Raw genomic sequence first — 5,868 nt, 5'->3', positions numbered from 1 at the left:
CTTTACTGTGGTGTGTGCTTATTTTCAAGTACTACCCATTAAATGTAGAGAATCAATGAAGAAAGGTAGCTACAGCCTTTTCAATTCAATTCTATTTGCCTGAACACTTTGGAATATTCTGGACTCAAGAACCTTTATGACAGTATTGCTTGATAAGCATTTCATGATTCAGAAGGATGTGAATTTATAGATAATTCATTACTGAGAAGATATACCCAACTTTATTTTACTTATTTTAGCTTTTTGTGGCGTAATTTCTCAGTTTACTACCGCTACAGATGACATAAATCAGTAGATAATTCTTCCTGGCCTTTCTTTACCAACACAGCAGTTTTGAGTTCCAGTGACAGAGATAAATGAGGAGCTGGAAAGGCAGTCCTCAGAGTTGTGGTAAATTGTGAGTACAGGCATTTTGCCCTGCCCAATTTGGATTTGTTATTTTGTACCATTTAGTACAAAATGCTTGTTGAGAGCATTTAAAAACATCTAAGAAAATCATTCATGAAACACTATTCAGGGATCCAAAGTGTGTAGAAGCAGCTGGTTGAGCAGCAAAACTGTCTTTTTTACATATGGAAATATATACAAATAAACTATAATTAACTAAACTAAAGAACAAGGGTTTTTGTTTTGTTTTCTTTGCTTGCTTGCTTTTGGTTTTATTTCTATTTTTGCTGGCTGGCAAACAATTAAAACTTGTAAAACATCTAAATATATCAATTTTAGGTAACTCATTTCTGAGTTTTTGTTTTTACCAAAAAATTAAATAAACACACAAATATCTGTCTTTATTCATGTTCAAAATTATTGAATTATGATGCAGCAGGTGTCCTTAGTCACTGCATTATTTTAGTAAATAGCACCATATGGAACTAAATTATAACCACGGGTCTGCAAGCCTTAATAAAAAATGTGGCTTGGTATCATCAAGTTGGTTCAACTCATAGAAACCCTGTGTACAACAGAACAAAACATGGCATGGTCTTACCATCAGCACAATCTTTCCTATATTTGAACCCATTGTGGAATTAAAGAATCATACACGCAAATTTCCTTTATTACTCCCTGGACTGATTGGAGAAGCAAAACACATAGAAGTATTTAACCACTCTTAGATATTTTATGAATACAGAAATATTTTCATTTCAAAATATTATCAAAATATAAAGTTTTGGGAAAAATAGCAAGTTTTGATAAAAGCAAATAGCATACTCTGAATAAAAAAATATGGTTTCAAACTTTTAAAAAATAGTTTAACAATGTTAGACTCTAGGGAATGAAAATGTTATAAAAATTTACAGTAAATTTAGAAAAAATTACTTTCTAAAAATAAAAATCTTTAAATGCTGTTTTCATTCAAATAACTTCTAATTTACTTTAGGCCTTATATATAATTAATAAATAATTTAAAATTATTTCTGGATGATGACATGGATAAACATATAAATGAAAAAATACTTAATATTTTTATGAGATCAGAATCAATAATTTTACCATTCTGCTTCTACTTAAAACACCTTTATAGCCATGTTTATCTCAAGTTTCTGAACAAAGAATGCTAACTTGAAAATAAAACTTCTTAGTTTTAAATAGAGAAATAAATAAAGTTTAAGATTATGTTATGTCCAATATATTATTTTTTAAGTTATTATGACAAATAATTAATTTTCAAATCATCCATTTTTGCTATATTATAAAGAAGAATCATTTGTATACATTATACTACTACAGATAATATATGAAGCTATAAAATGTCAATGGGAAGGAATTTTCTAGTGTTAATTTTCATTGCAAGAATATTTTAATTTCATAAAATAAGATGATTCTAAATTTTATATCAAATAATAAATGTAATGATTGTTTAATTATTGGCTATAACTCTTATTCATTTTAATTTTAATTTTAATGTATAAGGGCAAGACAAAACAATTATGCTACTAGGGTTGAAGTTGAATCGTGGACAGGTTTATTCCAAAAAAAAACACCATGCTGAAACATGTGTCAGCAATCAGTGGATGGTTGTAGACAAATTGTCTCAGTTATACACTTGTTGTATTCTGGAATTTGCTTGATATGATGTTCCATCCAAAATCTTTTTAACACCCACCAAATAAATGCTTGTTATTTTTTTAAGAGCCATTGAGTTGACTCCAACCCATAGTAACCCTGTATAGGGTTTCCAAGGAGCAGCTGGTGAGCTTGAACCACAGACCTTGCAGTTCAAGGGACTTTGCTGTCTGATGCATTAGCCCACAGTGCCACAACAGGACTCTGATTAATACCATAAAAAATCCTAACTCCAGGATGGAGTCCTGGTGTGGTGCTGTGGGTTAATGAGCTGTGCTGCAAAGGCCTCTGGTTCAAGCTTACCAGCTGCTCCTCAGAAACCCTATACAGGGTTGCTATGGATTACAACTGACTCAATGGCACTTAACAGGATTAGTTACTGCTAGATTTAAAAGGAGCCTTTTCAGAAGCAGGGACAGATGATCCCAGAAGAGCATGACAGGAGTGTGAGATCTCTACCTGGAAAAGTGATGAGAACAGAGGTGGTGACATGGTGAGTAAGAGCTGCTGCCATCTCCCCAGTCCAAGGATTGAGTAAAGCAGACAAAAGTCTGGCTTGGAAATTGTGCCCTTTGGGCAAATACAAACTTGCTAAAGGAGCTCTGTAACACTTGCCTAACAAGAGTAGATCTGAGGTCTATGTAGCCCCTGCAATGGATAATCAAAACTAGATGAGAAGCAGAAAGTGCTGTGGGAAGGATATTTGGAAATGGTTAAGAAGGTTGTAGGGTGGAGACATGCCTGGCTTCTGTTTAATAGGAATTGGCTTTAGGCTGATTGTGAATTAGATTTTCCATCCTCTTTGTGATTACACAGAAAGTCTGACATGACCTCCATGCCATTCTTTGCAGCTAGGTTTAATCTTGTTTAGATGCCTTCAAAAAAAAAAAAAAAAAAATTCAATAAAAGCAGTGGCTTCAAAAGAGATCGGCTTGTTGTTGTTGTTAAGTACTGTCAAATCAGTTCCAATCCATAGAGACCCTGTATAGGGTTTCCAAGAAGTGACTGGTGAGCTTGAACCACTGCTGAACTACCTTGAATCTTGCAATCCAGCACATTAACACACAGCACCACACAGCTTACAACTGAGTATTATCAGATATAGTGCCGGAAAATGAGCACCTCAGATTGGAAGACACTCAAAATACAAGTATGAAAGAGTTGCCTCTTCAAAGTAGAGCTGGCCATGATGATGCAAGTAGAGTAGAGCTTTCTGGACCTTCATTTACTGATGGGACACAACTCAAAATGTGAATATCACCTCCTTTTTTAATCTCTTGGAGAAATATTTTAATGCACATAAGTGTCTAATATATAGGAATCCCAGTCATTGATTTTGTCTTCTCTTGTTTGTGTGTTTTTAATAATGTTTAATTATGTATATATGCCATATATTAGCACTCCTAAGTTTGTTCCTATTTTTTCATTGATGATTTTTATATTTCTAGGTTTTAAATTTTGATCTTTAATCCTCATAGTTAATTTTTGTATATGGTGTGAAATATGGGTCTTGTTTCATTCTTGTACAAATAGATTTCCAGTTTTGCCAGTACCATTTGCTGAAAAGACTATCTCTTCCCTGTTTAGTGTATTTTGGCCACTTGTTAAATATTAGCTGAGTGTATGTGAATGGATTTACTTCTTGTTCTCAATTTTATTCACTTGATATATATATCTTTCATTGTACTAGTACCAATCTCTTTTTGACCACTGTGGCTGTGGCTGTGGCCTCAAGAAGTGAGAGGCCTCCAACTATGATCTTTTTCTTAAGTAATGTTTTGCTTATGTGAGGTCTCTTTTCTTTACTATATAGCATTAGTGATCAGTTTTTAGCTGTCTTTAATGAATGATGTTGGCATTTGAATTTGATTCTGTTATATCTATAGATTGTTTTCTGTAGTACTGACATTCTCACAATGTTAAGTCTTCCTGTCAATGAATATGATATATTCTTCCATTTTTGTAAGTCTCTTCTGGTTTCTTGTAGTAGTGTTTTGTAGTTTTCTTTGTATAGAACTTTTGTTTTTCTACTCAGATTTATTCCTAAGTATTTCATCTTTTGGGTGATTATTATAAATGGTATTTCTTTCCTAATTTCCTTTTCAGAGCTGTCTTTATTAATATATTGGAATCCTCCTGATTTTTGTTTAAGTATATCATACCCTACAACTTTTTTTGAAATTTTCAATGACTTCCAATAATTTTCTTGCTGAGCCTTTAGGATTTCCTATGTAGAGGAGCTCTGGTAGCATAATATTTATAAGTTGGGCTGCTAATTTCAAGGTCAGCAGTTGGAAATTACCATCTGTTCCATGGAAGAAAGATGATACTTTCTACTACTATAAATATTACAGCCTCAGAAACCCTATGCAGGATCTCTGTGAGTCAGAACTGACTCTACCACCATGTATGTTGTTGTTGTTGTATGCCTTGGAGTCAGTTCTGACTCATAGCAACCCTGTACATGGGTTTCTGAGGCTGTAAATCTTTACGGGAGCAAAACACCTCATCTTTCTCCCATGGAACAGTGGTAGTTTCAAACTGCTGACCTTGTGGCTCTCAGCCCGATTCGTAACCACTATGCTACCAGAGCTCCTTACCACTATGTATAGGATCATACAATCTGTAAATAGAGAGGTTTTTATGTCTTTGTTGCCAATTTGGATGCCTTTAATTTCCTTTTCTTGACTTAGAGCTCTGACTAAGACAATACAATATTGAATAGGAGTGGTAGTAAAGGGCATTCTTGTCTGGTTCCTGTTCACAAAAGAAATGCTTTCAGTTTTTCTCCATTGAAGGTAGTATTGTCTGTTAGATTTGTGTATATGCTCTTTATTATGTACTTGAATTTCCGTTGTATGCCTAATTTGTTGAATGCTTTTATCATGAGTGGATGTTAGATTTTGTCAAAAGAAATTTCTGCATCATATAGTTCTCTTTCTTTGTTTTATTTAAATAGTGGAAAACATTGTTTTGTTTTTCTAATATTGAAATATCCTTGCATCATGGAATGAATCTAACTGACATGTTGTATTAATTTCTTTTTTGACATGATGTTGAATTCTATTGACTAGGATTTTGATAAGGATATTTTCCTCTATATTCCTGAGCATCCACTCATATATCAGTTTGTGAACTCTGGTGGCTTGTGTGTTGCTATAATTCTGGAAGATATGCCACAATATTTCAGATACCAGAAGGGTCACCCATGGTGTACAGGCTTCAGATGAGCTTCCAAACTAGGAATAAGGAAAGATATTTAAATCCAAATATTTAATAACTGAAAACTTTATGAAAAACGGTAGAACACTGTCATATAGCACCAGAATACTAAATATAGAAACATATGAAAAGCACCAGAATCTTGTTAGATAAAGTGCAATAAAATGATAACTCAGGTTGTAAGGCACTCAAATATGACTGGGGAATAGCTGAGACCTCAAAGTAGAGTTCACCATGATGACACAAACGGTGTAAAGCTTTCAGGATCATCATTTTTCTGATGAGGCACAACTCAAAAGAAGGAGAAACAGATGTAAATATCTACTATTAATCGGAACATGGAATGTATGAATATGAACCTAGGAAATTTGGAAGTTGTCAAAAATCAAATGGAATGCATAAACATCAATATCCTAGGAATTAGTTAGCTTAAATGGACTGGTATTGCTCATTTTTAATCTGAAAACCAAATTCAGAGGAATGGTTTCACATTTATTATCTAAAAGAACATTTCAAGATGTATTTTGACATACAACAATGTCTCTGATAAATAGTCCTGGTGTGGCGCTGTGGTTTAAT

General features: G+C 33.5%; 1 pseudogene; it reads left to right on the top strand.

Annotated features, from left to right (window-relative positions):
- Positions 1-2,486: 2,486 nt before the first annotated feature.
- Positions 2,487-5,868, top strand: part of LOC102835796 — a 16,144-nt pseudogene continuing 12,762 nt past the window's right edge.

Source organism: Chrysochloris asiatica, unplaced genomic scaffold (assembly GCF_000296735.1).
Source record: "Chrysochloris asiatica unplaced genomic scaffold, ChrAsi1.0 scaffold00405, whole genome shotgun sequence".
Classification (NCBI taxonomy): Eukaryota; Metazoa; Chordata; class Mammalia; order Afrosoricida; family Chrysochloridae; genus Chrysochloris; species Chrysochloris asiatica.
Note: the sequence above shows the minus strand (reverse complement) of the source record. Positions and strands in the feature narration are given on the sequence as shown.